Consider the following 17914-nt stretch of genomic DNA (forward strand, 5'->3'; position numbering starts at 1 on the left):
CTTCCTTGACCAGTTTTGTGGAAGACAATCTCGTAAACACGTGCAAGTACAATGTTACATTTAAATCATTATCTTCTTAAACTATCATATCCTAATTATATATGTTTAAAGTCACATATTCTAATTAATTTTTAGAATGTATACAAATTTCATAAATTTCCAAACATGTATACTTAAATTTACAGATTTGTGTTAAGTAAATATTAATCAGATATTTTGAGCCCGCCACTCAACCCGCATATTTTCAAACCTTACCACATATCAACCATTAATGCATACAAAAGACCAAGAAAGTGACATAGATTGGATACAATGCTCACTCAATAGACAATAGAAACAAAGAATGGGATGTTGTGCAAACACCACATGACCAGATGAATTGTTTCCGACATATGTATTAGTTGGCCAACAACATATGTTGGCTCGCCACTGCTATTCATTCTTAATCTCGCAAACAACATAAGAACCGGTAGCTAGTGTGTGTATCATACTATCATATCAGCTATGTGCCCACAGCCAGGTGCTCAGGTCCAACCAAGACGGTTGCGTGACACCTGGACACAAGTTTATTATCGTCTTTTAACCAAATGTAGCACCTTCACAATTCACATTGCTAACTGAGCCAAATTGACTAGCGTGTCAAACATATAAACACCATGTATAACTAAATGATAATATCACAACCAAAAACTAGACCAATAATAGAAACTATATCATCTTGTCAATAGGTGCAACGCCGCGCAACTGCTTTCAAACCATCAACGCCGTTTTCAGTTTCTGATAGAGGTGCTGCAAATGAAAGTGGTAGATAATTTCCATATAAGAATTACATTTACTTAATTATTTAGAAATTAGTAGTTCAATTATGGATGGACAGGGTAATAAATGTAGTTTAGGGACAAAGTTTGTAATTTACTCCTGAGTGTGAAAACAAAAAAAATGAACCATTCACTTTTTCCAATCTCAAAAACTTAAAAATATAAGAAAATGGAATGGTTATTGTTTCACACTCCTCTCACCAAAAAATTTTAAAACAATATGAACAAATTAGTTTGATGGTTTTTTTACATATATATGTATATATATACCATACACACACATGCGCATACACATATTTATGTGCAGATATAATTATATATATGTGCATGTGTATGTGTATGTATTTTTCAGAGCAACATACCAAGTAAATCCTCAAATGCCCTCATTAGCAGACAGAGAAGCATCCATAAGAAATGGTGTGAAAAGACTTGATCCTGAGTTTCCTCCATGTCATAAAACGACAATCGTCCTTCAGAATCTTCATAACTTGAAGCATCAGCAAGGTTATAACCGTTTTACCCCATCATACTCGTCACCATTTCCACTGGGACATGATTCTCCACCAACGTACTGTTTGTTTCAGATACAAACAACTGTTTACTTCTCAATGAAGCTGGTTTCTTTTCTGGGCCCATACGAGCAATCCTGTTCCCGATAGGGGAATGAAGAAATGTTCAGATCCGTCATCAGATTGCTTATCTTGTTCTAATTGGCCCCTACTGCTGGCCCGTGTTGCCAAAGCTGCTTCTCTCACAGATTTCTTTAAGTTGCGAATATAATCGTTATTCTCATTGTCTGCAAAAGATGAGAACGATAATTAAAAGTAAAACTTAAAAAAACAAGTATACAAGAGGGAGAGAATATATTAACCTGTTTCTGGTGTATTTGCTTGGTTACGTGTTACAGTTTGTTCCTGAGGTAACTTTTCATATACATTTTCTAATTGGTTAGTATGAACTTGAGTCTGTCTCTTGTTAAAATTCTCACTTTTGGCATTTGCATTTGGTGTCAAACTAAATAGAGGTGGTAGTTTTAAAGCAGTAGTGCTAGACGAAACATTATCAATATGAACGGATGATAATCTTGAAGCGACATCTGTGACCTCAATACTGACACTTTCCTGGACATTGATTCATTGAATGTGTATTTTAGTACTTGAAAGAACATTTTGAGTGTTTGGTAATCACAAAATCAAATAATAATAATAATAATAATAATAATAATAATAATAATAATAATAATGAACGATATAATTACCTTCGTCCACCCAGTGCTTTGTCCTTGAACAGGCGAGAAGGATGTACCATGGTGATTTGTCATTTGAGGAAGATTAGTGGAGAGAGTGTTGATTTCTTCGGTTAGCTCTGATATTGAACTTTGTATTACTGGTGGAAGACTTTTTAATTTATTATGTAAGACCTGCCAAAATGATTAAATAAATTTGTTTGAAATATAATGATAATAAATGAGAAAAGTAAATAACTTAAACAAACAAAAATATATAAATTGTTAAAAAATATATATCTATTATAAAATAAATAACTTGATTAACTACTTAATAAAGAAAAGAAAAGAAAAAAAAGGATTGTAAAAATTACACATATCGTCCTTTGGTTGTAAGGGCAAAATGGTCCTTTTTTAACTAACAAAATATGGTAACCACTAAAGGATGAAAAGTGTGAGAACATATGAACTTCAAGGACGTTATTTGTACTTATGAAGTTAAAGGACACAATATGCAGTTACCCTATACACAGAACTAAAACTGTAAGTTAGCCTTTATAAAGTTACCATGAGCTGCTAGACCAAAAGAAACATTACAATATTGGGTGTAACAGCAAGATGGCAACGGGGAAAATTGTGAATGCAGATCTTAATTTTAAATTTTGGTAATCAGAAGGATAAAAAAAATGTGTTCCTAAAATCTTTAATTTTATTTGAAAGTAAATATAGTGAAGAGGTTAACATGCCTGTATGCTAGGTAAAAGTTGTCTATGTTCAGCAAGTTTTGCAGCTAATGATTCAGGGTGACCATTTGTACCACCATCATTTGCACCTCTCAAAAGATCTGGACCTTCACCATCATTTGCATTTGCCTATAATAATATCAAAGTATCAAACATTACAGCATCAAATGCATTATTGTTTTTTGATCAAATAGATGAATCTCCAAATAGGTCCATAAAATAAGAATACCAGATGAAGTGTCTGTTTACGTATACGCTGCAGGGCATGTGTCCATTGCCTTATAACTTCTGAAATATCGACCGTGGGCTGACCTCTTCCGCGTCTATCAGTTTTTTCATCTGAAGAATTCATCATTTCATTCACATTTTCTGTATTTATTTTCATTTTTGATCTATTACTTTGTTCTTTATCTACATTACCAGATGAGCTACTTTCATCCATAGCTGCAAGAAGAGTTGAACCCGAAATACGGTATCTGAGGGAACACAAAAAAAGGGGCAGGTAAATATTATCCTAGGGAACTCTTCATGGTACAAGTAAAAAAATAATATAAAGCTCGATTTCACATGTAAAAAAATAGTTTTAGCATAAATTTTTTTGAACTTTTTGTTTATAAATGCATGTAGAAGATATTCCAATAAAAAAATTGTAAACATTTTTTTACTGTTTTTAAACTGAAAATAAAAAAAATGTTTTTTAAAACGACTTCTACATGTGTTTATATGTAAAAGCTCTAAAAAGATTATGTAAAAATGTGTTTTTTACATGAAAAATGAAATTTTTTAGTACTTTTTTTACATGTAAAATGAAGAATTCCCCACTTTTTTTGAGTTCCCTCTTGAAGATGTCCCTATATATATATATATATATATATATATATATATATATATATATATATATATACACACTAATAGAGCCCGAAACAAGTAAGTTATAAGTTATAAAAAGTTAAGATTTGGTTTTCAAGAGATGATTACCGATGCTCCTGATGTGCTATCAGGTCCTCAATTGGCCCTGAGGCAAGAACTTCATGTTGACCTGCAGGTCAAATTAGTTATAGAAATCCAATTACTTCACAATTGCAGATAACTATGTGATCGTGCAATTAAATGTGGTGCATAAACCTAACTAAAATGATCACAACCACTGGTAATTGTGTCATCATGCAACAAATGTGGTAATTAAAATGTTCACATTAAACTTTATTTCAATTATACACATAAAAAAGGTACTACTTTAATGATATATAACATACAAAACTTCTGACCACAATAACAAGGTGATAAATCCAAATGATCATTTATCAATTTAAAAAATATATATTTCTTACTTTCAAGGGACAATAAAGAATCCCATAAACGAGTAGCTCTCTGAACAAGTTCATCCCATGGTTCACCTTCCATCTTTACTTTGTTCCACAAGTCATGCAACTTTTCCAACTCTTGAAGCAAATATGGCTGAGCTTCAAATATTCCACAGAAAGATTATGCAGTGTAAACAATCTTTAATTGGTGAAGTATAGAAACAGTCATACCACTTCAGCACAAAGACCACGATAATCTGCGGTCATTTCATGAGCCAAGCTTGACCAAATAGACTGTCTCTGCACTGCCTCAGCATTTTTTAGAAACTTTCTTCTCTCTAGTGCTATTCTAGCCTGTTCAACAATTTAGATATTTTCATTTAAAGTTTAAACTAGCAATGTTAAGTTTTTTTTATATCATAAAAATAACGATGTACCTTTGTTACAGGAAGAAGTGAAGCTGCGTGTGATATAGCTACATCGGTCAATGACGCAGGAAGTGGATTTGAGGCTACATCAGCTGCATATGTTCGCATATGAACTTCTCTTAAAGCAAGCAGAGAAAGTTGCCACAATAGTTCCACAAATCTGTTGTTACCATATACCATATCAAATTATTATTACCGGCTTCAATCTACCTAGCTATGCAGTTAATATCGGTAATATATCGGTGATCGGTCCCAAGCAATATATCAGTTCAAATATCGGTCAGAATATCGGTATCCCTATTATCGGCGATATTGACCGATATTTTGGATACCTTGGTTGATGTGAACTCGAAGGAAGAGTTCATGGCTTACAATTAGATCATGTTTCAAATATTGACGCTTTTGAGTTTTGACATTACTATTAAAATATTATATATGCTTCCAGTTTTATACATGTATACGTATAAATTCTGCATGCTACTAAAATTTTGACCGACATTCGATTTTATACCACATTAATCGCATAGCTTCCTAGGATATGTAACTTTTTTTTTTATATTTATACAATATACAGGTCAGATGCTAAAATATTCTTTAATCTGCAATCTTATACTGAATTTGTAGTATAGGAGATTTTATATCCTATATTTTATGCATTTTCTAATTACTACAGATAAGTAGATAACACAGCAACATTGTGCATATAATCACAACTAAACCAAGCAGATTATTACTGCATGTGTGACACCCGGTAAATTCCCAATCCCTTAAACTAAGTAATCAACCTAATAATTAGGTGATTGTAAATATTATGCGCGCCATATAGAATCAGCGCGGGCATTTGTTATGTTCGCCCTGCGCGAGCGCGCTATGTTAGAATCAGCGCGGGCATTTGTTATGTTTGCCCTGCGCGAGCGCGCCATGTTAGTCAGCGCGTGCATTTGTTATGTGCGCCCTGCGCGAGCGCGCCATGTTAGTCAGCGCGTGCATTTGTTATGTGCAACCTGCGCGAGCGCACCATGTTAAGAACCAGCGTGAGCATATGTTATATGCGCCATGCGCGAATGTTTTGGCTTTATGTTTTCATGTAACTTAACGTTATGTTGTCTATGGGTTGACCATCCCGCATGATGCTAAGGCGGGTGCATCCTAAATCGTTTATGCGCGTGCGGAAGGGAACTAACCTCCCCGCATGGCGGGAACATTGAGAGCTAGTTTGTCTGAAGCTCCAAGATGGAATTGACTTCAACATGACTGATCACTATGTTGAAATACCAAGACCACCTGGAGAATCTACAAATGAAACTCAATATCCCTAACTGCGAGAAGGTTACGCACCTACCCGCAGCAAAGAAATGTCCTTCACGCAGAAAGCTATGCGCACAAAGTGATGCGCACAGAACACTTAGTCTATTCTCCAGACATAAGGAGATTACTCCCGCCCAAAAGGAAATAGTAGCGTGTTTCAGAGATTTTCCACTTTTTACTGTACACTGACAAAAGTACCTGAAAAAGCACACTGTAACATGAAAAGTCAACTGTCAGCCACCCTATTCTCACCAACCCCAGACCTGCATGTCCTGTCCAAATCAAATCAAGATCTTTTACCCACTCCTCCACTTTTAAATAAACAATAAACAATAATAATTTCCATACTTTATCATCATTACACCTAGATATGAAAAGATTACAATCCCCTAAAGCAAGGGATTGTGTTCCCTTGAGTTTGCCTATAAATATGTAACCTAAATTATCACTCAAAACACACTTCAAAGAACTGCAAACTTGCACTAATCATCTCCCGAGCATCCGTTATTTTCGATTCCGTTCCAGTTACTAGGTAAGCCGAGGTTATAAACTTGAGATCTACTTTCCAAACCTTATATTCTCCTATTTCTTATATACTTCTTGCTATTTCATCGTATTCTAGACCTTCAAATTCAAAGACCAACACCAAGAAAACCCGAATCTCGACTAAATCCCTTAACAAGAACCACAGGTGAGTCTCACAGCCCCTATTTTCACTGTTTTCACTATTTTTAAACTGTTTTCGGGGCGAGGGACACGTACTTAAATAATGTTTTATCATGGTATACTTACAAGCTATGCAAGCGATTATGTGTTTAAGTTATGTTTCATGATGAGCGATGCGAACGGTTACCTATGGTTTTTCAATGTTAGTGCACCAGATTCGAGTAAGTGATCACTTTACCATTGGAACTCTAAGGGTAGGGACTGCTGGTTTGATCCGCCCACTCGTAGGGGTCGCACCTCTTACACAGACGAGTGCCTAGTATGGTCATGGGGCAGTACTATGGGTTTGAGCCCGCTCGTAGAGGTCGCTCCTCTTACGCAGACGAGCGCCTTGTTTTCCGGCACAACGTCTGCGCGTAACCCGCGGGACGGTATTATTCGCTCGTAGTGGCAGCGCCACTTACACAGACGAGCACGGTTTTTCAGATGTGTCCGCGCGTAACCCGCGGGACGGTATTACTTGTTTCGCTCGTAGTGGCAGCGCCACTTACACAGACGAGCACAGTTCCCAGAAATGTTCGCGCGTAAACCGCGGAACGATTTTATCAGAATATGTTGATAGATCTATGTTTTACCAAGCATGTGTTTTAATGATGCTATCAGAATTATGTTTCAGAATGATTTTTATCAAGATTATGATGCAATACGATTTATCAAGTTACTAAAACTTGTGAACTCACTCAGTTTATACTGATTCAAATGTTTTACGTGTCTTTCAGGAGATAACTAGGTAGCGCATGAAGTCACACTTAGAGCACCTCACGCTGAACATCTAAAACTAGCTTTTTGGAAGATTTTAGTTCTATCCCTTCGATGCGCGTGGTTGTTCTCGCCGCGCAAGGGGATATGGCGTGGAAATCTTCAACAGTTTTTATACTTGGATGATTTTATGTAATCTTTAAACAATGTAATGTATTTGTATTAAACATTTCATGCGCAATGAAAATTTTATCTTGAATGTTTGCAATGACCCGTGCTTAAGTATCAATCCCCACTCGCGCGCGCCCGGCTGTTTCCGCCGTTCAGGGCCGGGTGTGACAGATTGGTATCAGAGCACTGGTTATAGCGAACTAGGAAAAGAAGTTTTAACCTAGACTATAACCGTTGGGGGAAATCGCATGAAATATTTTTCAAAGAAAATATTTTCAAAAGAAACTATACACACACTTAGGAACACGGGTCACACAGTGTCTAGTAAATAATGATAACATTATGTGCTCAGAGTACATGCGCTAAGTTTGATATATTTTCACTCTTTTAAAGCGAGAATGCCTCCAACTAAAGCCAAAGGAATTACCATGACACCCGAGGAACTCGCGGAAATAATCGCGCAAGCAATCGCAACACATGAGGCCAGCAAGGCCGAATCAAGTCAGGGTCGTCAGAATGAGACCCCAGAACCCGAATCAGGAGCCTTGGACAAAGGATGCTCCTACAAGACATTCATGGCCTGTAAGCCTTGGCCATTCAAGGGTACCGAAGGGGCCATTGGGCTCTACAACTGGATTGACAAGATGGAGACAGTTCTCTCCATTAGCGGATGTAGTGAGAACCAGAAGGTCCTTTACGCGACCTGCATGTTCCAAGAAGCAGCTTCGTCTTGGTGGAAGCTTCAAACGAAAACATTGGGGCGAGAAGTTGCTCTCCACAAGACCTGGGAGGAACTGAAGGAAATGATGATGAGAAAGTTCTGCTCTCGCGCAGAAATCCAGAGTCTGCAGCAGGAATTCTGGAACCACACCATGGTAGGAACGGATATCGACGCCTACAACAACCGGTTTAATGAGCTTTGCCAGTTGGTGCCAGACATGGCAAACACGGAGGAAAAGAAGATCGAGAGATATATTTTTGGGTTACCTCCTGTTGTTAGGGTTCCGCTCAACGCCGCAGCGCCTCCAACCTTTGATGAGGCGGTAGCGCGGGCCATCACCCTTACAAGGGATACGGTCCGTGCGGGTATGTTAACTACGCGCGGAATCGAGCAGCGAACCTCTGATCCCAAGAGGAAGTGGAACTCTCACCACCGAGGGTCCGACTCCAAGCAGCCACCGTTCAAGAAGCAGGAAAGCGCAAGGGTTTACGCGATCCAAGCCGCGGAGCCATCAAGAAAAGGATACAGTGGCCCTTACCCATGGTGCAACAAATGCAAGTTTCACCACGAGGGTGAATGCGCGAGCGTCACGTGCGCCAAATGTAACAGGCCAGGACACAAGACGGTGAATTGCCGTGCTAAAGAAGCTGGAGCCAATGACAACTGCTACGCATGCGGAAAGCCAGGGCATTTCAGTCGGGATTGCCCGCAAAGGGGAAACCAAGCTCGCGGGAGAGCTTTTGTGATCAGCGCGGGTGAAGCTAAAGAAGAGCCGAATGTGGTAACCGGTACGTTTTTGCTTAACGGCCATTTTGCATCTGTCTTATTTGATACTGGCGCTGACCTGAGTTTTATATCTGCTGAGTTTAAAAACTCCCTAGGCTTAGCAACCAGTAAGCTAGACACGCCTTATACTATAGAACTAGCCAATGGTAGGCAGTTATGCGCGAACGAAAGAACTGAACAATGTGTTATAGTCATGGGAGGTCACGGGTTCAATATTAACTTGTTGCCAATAGACTTGGGAAGTTTTGACATTGTGGTAGGTATGGATTGGTTAGTCGAGAACCGCGCGGAAGTTATTTGCCATGAGAAGCAGGTTCGGATTCCACTGTTGAACGGAGAAACCTTGGTAATTCAAGGAGAAAGAAGGGGAGTTGCGACAAAACTGATTTCGTGCCTAAAGGCGCGCAAGTGCCTAAGGAAAGGGTGCTACGCCTTCCTGGCGCATGTCGTAGAGAAGAAAGGAGATGAGCGAAGAATTGAAGACTTACCAGTAGTGCGCGAATTTCCAGAAGTTTTTCCTGAAGATTTGCCCGGATTACCGCCGCCGCGACAAGTAGAATTTCGTATTGATTTAGTCCCAGGAGCTGCGCCAGTAGCTCGAGCGCCTTATCGATTAGCTCCATCTGAGATGCAAGAGCTATCCAATCAGTTACAGGAACTATTGGATAAGGGTTTCATACGCCCAAGCTTTTCACCTTGGGGAGCTCCAGTACTGTTTGTTAAGAAGAAGGATGGTTCGTTCAGAATGTGTATTGACTACAGGGAACTGAACAAGCTGACAGTCAAAAATCGGTACCCCTTGCCGAGGATTGACGACTTATTTGACCAGTTGCAGGGATCCAGTTATTATTCAAATATAGATCTACGGTCAGGATACCACCAACTTAGGGTCCATGAGGAAGATGTGCCGAAAACAGCCTTCCGAACTAGATACGGCCATTATGAGTTCTTAGTGATGCCTTTCGGGCTAACTAATGCGCCGGCTGTGTTCATGGATCTGATGAACCGCGTGTGCAAACCATACTTGGACAAGTTTGTGATTGTGTTTATAGATGATATTCTGATTTACTCTCGGACCAAGGCCGAGCATGAGCAACACCTGAGATTGATTTTGGAATTGTTGAGGAAAGAAAAGTTGTATGCGAAGTTTTCCAAGTGCGAGTTTTGGCTTAGAGAAGTTCACTTTCTCGGACACGTTGTAAACGAGAAAGGAATACACGTTGATCCTTCCAAAGTCAAGGCCATCGAAAACTGGGAAGCGCCAAAAACCCCAACTGAGGTGAGGCAATTCCTAGGACTAGCTGGCTACTATCGACGCTTCATTGAGAACTTCTCCAAGATAGCTCTACCTCTGACCGCGCTAACTCAGAAAGACAAGAAGTTTGTTTGGGGCGAAAATCAGGAAGCAGCATTTCAAACGTTAAAACAGAAGTTATGTAGTGCGCCAATTCTGTCTCTGCCCGAGGGGACGGATGACATTGTTGTTTACTGCGACGCTTCACATCAGGGACTCGGATGTGTCCTTATGCAGCGAGACAAAGTCATAGCGTATGCCTCACGCCAACTCAAGACCAATGAAAAGAACTACACAACGCATGATTTAGAACTTGGAGCGGTTGTCTTCGCGCTAAAGATTTGGCGCCATTACCTCTATGGTACAAAGTGTATAATCTTTACGGATCACAAGAGCCTTCAGCATATATTTGATCAAAAGGATTTAAACATGAGGCAACGAAGATGGGTGGAGTTGTTGAATGATTATGATTGTGAAATTAAGTACCACCCTGGAAAGGCGAATGTGGTAGCAGACGCGCTAAGTAGGAAGGAGCGAATAAAAACGCTACGAGTCAAGGCCCTAAGGTTGACCATACACGCAGATCTCTCTACTCGCATCCAAGACGCTCAGCAAGAAGCCTTGAAACCGGAGTTTGTTAAAAACGAATCCCTTGGGGGTATGATTAAGGATTTGGAGCTCAAAGAGAACGGCACTCGGTATTTTGCTAACCGCATATGGGTCCCTCTCAAGGGAGGATTGCGCGAGCAAGTATTAAACGAAGCTCACAAGACGCGGTATTCCGTACATCCTGGCGCAGACAAGATGTACCAAGATGTTAAAACGCTGTATTGGTGGCCCAATCTTAAAGGCGCCATCGCGACGTATGTCAGTAAATGCCTGACGTGTTCGAAGGTGAAGGCTGAATACCAGAAACCATCAGGGTTGCTTCAACAGCCAGAAATTCCCATGTGGAAGTGGGAACAAATCTCTATGGACTTCATCACCAAACTGCCAAGGACACCTGGGGGTTACGACACGATCTGGGTTATTGTGGATCGGCTAACTAAGTCAGCGCACTTCCTGCCGATCAAGGAAACCGATAAGATGGAAAAGTTAGCCCGATTGTATATTCGAGAAGTAGTTTCAAAACATGGAGTCCCAGTGTCCATCATTTCTGATAGAGATAGTCGGTTCACATCAAGGTTTTGGAGATCGTTACAAGGAGCTCTAGGTACTCGCCTTGACATGAGTACGGCATATCATCCTCAAACGGATGGGCAAAGCGAGCGAACAATCCAGACATTGGAAGATATGCTACGCGCGTGCGCAATCGATTTCGGAGGTAGCTGGGATACTCATCTCCCATTGGTTGAATTTTCTTACAACAACAGCTATCACACAAGCATTAAGGCTGCGCCGTTCGAAGCTTTGTATGGGCGCAAGTGTAGATCCCCACTGTGCTGGGCTGAAGTAGGTGACAAGCAAATGACTGGTCCAGAATTGATCCAAGAAACAACAGACAAGATTTTTCAGATAAGGGATCGCCTTAAGACAGCGCGCGACAGACAGAAGAGCTACGCAGATGTGCGAAGGAAACCATTGGAATTTCAAGTAGGGGATAAAGTACTTTTGAAAGTCTCTCCATGGAAAGGAGTCCCCCGTTTCGGCAAGCGAGGAAAGTTGAATCCGCGCTTCATTGGACCATTTGAGATCCTGGAAAGGATCGGTCCGGTTGCTTATAAACTCCGTTTACCCGCCGAACTCAGTGGAGTTCATGATACGTTTCATGTGTCCAACCTCAAAAAGTGCTTATCTGACGAAACGTTGATTTTGCCGTTGGAAGAGATTCACATCGACAAACAGCTGCACTTCGTAGAAGAACCTATAGCAGTAACCGATTGGAAAGAACAAAAGTTACGCAGAAGCAAAATCAAGTTAGTAAAGGTTCAATGGAACTCGAGGCGTGGGCCTGAATTCACTTGGGAAAGAGAAGACCAAATACGCAAGAAATACCCACACCTCTTTCAGAGCATGGCTTCTGCCAGCAACGTCTCCTAAATTTCGGGACGAAATTCGTTTAACGAGGGGAGAATGTGACACCCGGTAAATTCCCAATCCCTTAAACTAAGTAATCAACCTAATAATTAGGTGATTGTAAATATTATGCGCGCCATATAGAATCAGCGCGGGCATTTGTTATGTTCGCCCTGCGCGAGCGCGCTATGTTAGAATCAGCGCGGGCATCTGTTATGTTTGCCCTGCGCGAGCGCGCCATGTTAGTCAGCGCGTGCATTTGTTATGTGCGCCCTGCGCGAGCGCGCCATGTTAGTCAGCGCGTGCATTTGTTATGTGCAACCTGCGCGAGCGCACCATGTTAAGAACCAGCGTGAGCATATGTTATATGCGCCATGCGCGAATGTTTTGGCTTTATGTTTTCATGTAACTTAACGTTATGTTGTCTATGGGTTGACCATCCCGCATGATGCTAAGGCGGGTGCATCCTAAATCGTTTATGCGCGTGCGGAAGGGAACTAACCTCCCCGCATGGCGGGAACATTGAGAGCTAGTTTGTCTGAAGCTCCAAGATGGAATTGACTTCAACATGACTGATCACTATGTTGAAATACCAAGACCACCTGGAGAATCTACAAATGAAACTCAATATCCCTAACTGCGAGAATGTTACGCACCTACCCGCAGCAAAGAAATGTCCTTCACGCAGAAAGCTATGCGCACAAAGTGATGCGCACAGAACACTTAGTCTATTCTCCAGACATAAGGAGATTACTCTCGCCCAAAAGGAAACAGTAGCGTGTTTCAGAGATTTTCCACTTTTTACTGTACACTGACAAAAGTACCTGAAAAAGCACACTGTAACATGAAAAGTCAACTGTCAGCCACCCTATTCTCACCAACCCCAGACCTGCATGTCCTGTCCAAATCAAATCAAGATCTTTTACCCACTCCTCCACTTTTAAATAAACAATAAACAATAATAATTTCCATACTTTATCATCATTACACCTAGATATGAAAAGATTACAATCCCCTAAAGCAAGGGATTGTGTTCCCTTGAGTTTGCCTATAAATATGTAACCTAAATTATCACTCAAAACACACTTCAAAGAACTGCAAACTTGCACTAATCATCTCCCGAGCATCCGTTATTTTCGATTCCGTTCCAGTTACTAGGTAAGCCGAGGTTATAAACTTGAGATCTACTTTCCAAACCTTATATTCTCCTATTTCTTATATACTTCTTGCTATTTCATCGTATTCTAGACCTTCAAATTCAAAGACCAACACCAAGAAAACCCGAATCTCGACTAAATCCCTTAACAAGAACCACAGGTGAGTCTCACAGCCCCTATTTTCACTGTTTTCACTATTTTTAAACTGTTTTCGGGGCGAGGGACACGTACTTAAATAATGTTTTATCATGGTATACTTACAAGCTATGCAAGCGATTATGTGTTTAAGTTATGTTTCATGATGAGCGATGCGAACGGTTACCTATGGTTTTTCAATGTTAGTGCACCAGATTCGAGTAAGTGATCACTTTACCATTGGAACTCTAAGGGTAGGGACTGCTGGTTTGATCCGCCCACTCGTAGGGGTCGCACCTCTTACACAGACGAGTGCCTAGTATGGTCATGGGGCAGTACTATGGGTTTGAGCCCGCTCGTAGAGGTCGCTCCTCTTACGCAGACGAGCGCCTTGTTTTCCGGCACAACGTCTGCGCGTAACCCGCGGGACGGTATTATTCGCTCGTAGTGGCAGCGCCACTTACACAGACGAGCACGGTTTTTCAGATGTGTCCGCGCGTAACCCGCGGGACGGTATTACTTGTTTCGCTCGTAGTGGCAGCGCCACTTACACAGACGAGCACAGTTCCCAGAAATGTTCGCGCGTAAACCGCGGAACGATTTTATCAGAATATGTTGATAGATCTATGTTTTACCAAGCATGTGTTTTAATGATGCTATCAGAATTATGTTTCAGAATGATTTTTATCAAGATTATGATGCAATACGATTTATCAAGTTATTAAACTTGTGAACTCACTCAGTTTATACTGATTCAAATGTTTTACGTGTCTTTCAGGAGATAACTAGGTAGCGCATGAAGTCACACTTAGAGCACCTCACGCTGAACATCTAAAACTAGCTTTTTGGAAGATTTTAGTTCTATCCCTTCGATGCGCGTGGTTGTTCTCGCCGCGCAAGGGGATATGGCGTGGAAATCTTCAACAGTTTTTATACTTGGATGATTTTATGTAATCTTTAAACAATGTAATGTATTTGTATTAAACATTTCATGCGCAATGAAAATTTTATCTTGAATGTTTGCAATGACCCGTGCTTAAGTATCAATCCCCACTCGCGCGCGCCCGGCTGTTTCCGCCGTTCAGGGCCGGGTGTGACAGCATGCATATAACATTCATCAAGAGACAAAAGCGAATACCTAGGTCGAATCGCTCCTTGCGATTCAAGCTCGCTTATGATGCTTTGTACAGCCTGATCACAAACAAACGCCCTAACATCAAACCTACTGTCCAAAACTGAAACTGAAATTGAATGATCAATCATAATCCTGAACTGAATACCTTCCGGAAATCGCGAGATTGAACAGAATCAAATACCGGCCATACTTTATCAAATTCCTATAACATCAATCAATCGATCAATCTCGATTATTCAGATCGTAACAGTTACGTAATAATAATAATAATAATAATAATAATAATAATGTAGTAGTTAAAATGAGAAGCGCACTTCTGGACCTCTGAGAGATGATAATATGAAGTACAGAAGCTGTTCGCCTAACTTAGGATTGGAGTGTTTGAATAACCCGAACCGAGATGTGCCGTTATTTGACCCGACGCCAATGATTAACGGATCGAGCCCTAAGAGCAAACAGTTAGTGTACATATCAGTCTCTAGCTCTGTATCTCTATCTTTCTCTCGGTCCATCGTCATTGATCGTAAAGCCTTTGTTCTATATATCTCTGAATTTGAATTTTGACTGAGCGGACTAGGTTAAGGTTTGTTTCTGCTGCTTTTGAAATTTGAAAAGTGTTTATTACAATAAAACATACATGCATGCAAGAATTGGAAACTAATTATGAATACATTTAATTACAATTATATGGAAGAAGTAATTTATGGAGAAAATATCTCCATCTTTTATTGGCCATGATTTGTGGAATTGTATTGATTATTATCCTTGATACCGGTCACGTTTGTTTGAGCGGGTTTGAGCCGGACGGGAGAATTTCAAATGAGACAGTATTGCTTGCTTAAACATGTGCCAGAGGCGTGCTACAATAAGCTCGCGCTTTGGAGTTCGCTCGAAGCTCGCTTGGTTTTAGCTTGAAAAAACCTCGCTCAATATGGCTTGGTTTGGATCACTCTTTAGCCGTGCTCAATATGGCTCGCTCTGCTTGCTCAATATGGCTCGTGAAACAATAAATTCAATTGATTTTGGTCATTCGATTTTACATTATGTGTTAACTTTAATTGTCCATTCGATTCCAAACTTCTTGTAATTGTTCTAACTGCATGACCAAAATCAATTGAAGTTAACACATAATGTAAAATCAAATCTCTACTTGGGTTGTGACTTGAAATCATAATACCTAAAACCCAACAATCCAAAATCTAAGTGCACTCAAACGAATCGAAACTTAATACTTATCTTATCAGTTATCATGTGATCTTTTAAGTATTAACACAATGGTTTATACAGTATCTTTGTTTCTCCAGCCTGCTGATAAATGCAAGTTCACCTCACGTGGTATCCAATTTGTGAAAAATCACTACACAATATAATACTAAGTTAGTCACTTGTATAATACACGAGCAGAAATAATAATAAAACGTATAATAAATATTAATATTATATGTTTTTTTGAATTTTAAATATTAAAATTTATTATCAAACTTATAAATAAGATATAAAAAGAGATTATTTTGTTTAATGGTTCACCGCAATTCATTTCAACCATGTTCATACATGCGAACATGAGTATTAAACTTTAAAAAATGACAATCAAACTTAACACTTCTCTTAATTCCTCATAAAATGGTAATTAACCATTCATTTATCAGACTTCTTCAAGTTGGGAATTAAAAGTTGAATATTCCTTCTTGCAATGAATTATGTGATCTTTATATAAGTATTAACACAACGGTTTAGGCCATATGTAGTGAATGGGCTAAACTATGGAGCAATTTTTGACACGTTTCGTCACGACAGCAAGGGACGATTTTCATTTTAGGTGTACTGCTTTGTAGCCCAATATTTTTTTTAATGCAAGCAATTAATATATTTTTCTAGAATGGCAAATTTATATATTTCTATGTACTCCAACAAGCTACACACACACATATGTATATATAGGGAAAAGATCCAATACGATAATAGCTTATCGTACAATAAGGTACGCAAATCCTTTTTTTCACGAAATCGATCCATGAAATCACATCCCAACATCTCAGAATTGTCAATACATTTCCAATTAATCATTGGTTCACCGAAAAAACAGTTTTTGATCGTTAATCGATCAATTTTTACTTTTTTCACGAAACTGTTTTTTAGCGTTTTAGGTTTTGGCTGAGCGTTTTAGGTTTTTGGTTGAGCGTTTTAGTATTTTTGCCTTTGTTTTTGCCTTTGAGCGTCTCGCGTACCTAACGTATAGGCATTATTGTACATTACTCGACCATCGATATATACATAAAGTACATGCAGTAACTCATTTAGAGGATTCGTTAGATGATATACAGTTTTTTATATATGTTTCCCATGATAATTTTATACCGTATTCGATGATTTATGATTCATTTTCGCTTAGAATTGATATATCACTAACTAAATGAGGTTTGTAGGTCTCTGGTGCGATAAATAGTCAAAAAGGAGTTTAAATGAGTTAAAACGAAGAACCATGACAAATGAGGGTTGAACCGGAATGAACCAGTAGAAGAACCGGACTAGAGGGACCTGGTCGCGTAACGCGGCCAGGAGAAGGAACCTCGTCGCGTGACGCAACGGGGGTATATTGTTTCGCCGCATAACGCGGCCAAACTCCTTTATCTCGTCACGTGGCGCGACGAGCACCTTTTTCAGGAAGATTCTGACGTGTGGACGGGTTTTTAAAGCCTTAATCACTATTTAAACATCTTTAACTTAAAACCTAAAAAAAACCCTTGGCCGAAATTAAGAGTTCTTGGAGCATACTTTGTAGTTTTTTGGTGATTTTGAAGGCGAGAAGACAGCCGGTGAAGAGCTACACGTTCACGTTCGAGTTTACGGGTTTTATCATCTTCGATTCCCCGTTTCTTATATTTTCACCATGTTTTTGTTATTATTCGTTTTGTTTGATTTAAACTTTATGATGCTAGGCTAAATTTCATAGACTACCTAGGTCGTGATAAACCTTAGTTCGGTTTGATTTTATTTGGATTTCGTTTCGTTATGGATTTTATGTTCTAAGTAAACAGTTGAGTTTGATTCAATTGATGCGTTTGATTGCTTGGTTTTGTTTACTTGAATTTATTGTTTCACATTGCCCTTGTTGATTGTTTCATAGGATAGGGTTTTGTTAGGTCATTTACTGTGTGTTCTTGGCTAGTTTGTGATTAATATGCATTAAAATCATATAAACAATAAAATCAAGTGAATAGATAAAAGTGAACTGCCAGCCTAGAAAG

The 17914-nt window shown here is 39.5% G+C and overlaps 1 pseudogene; it reads right to left on the bottom strand.

The window, feature by feature from the left end:
• Positions 1-721: 721 nt before the first annotated feature.
• LOC143615160 (AUGMIN subunit 6-like) lies at positions 722-15528 on the bottom strand (annotated as a pseudogene).
• Between the last annotated feature and the right edge of the window lie 2386 nt (positions 15529-17914).

Source organism: Bidens hawaiensis, unplaced genomic scaffold (genome assembly GCF_021521415.1).
Source record: "Bidens hawaiensis isolate Kalapana, Puna unplaced genomic scaffold, B.hawaiensis_p1.1 tig00041920_1, whole genome shotgun sequence".
NCBI lineage: Eukaryota > Viridiplantae > Streptophyta > Magnoliopsida > Asterales > Asteraceae > Bidens > Bidens hawaiensis.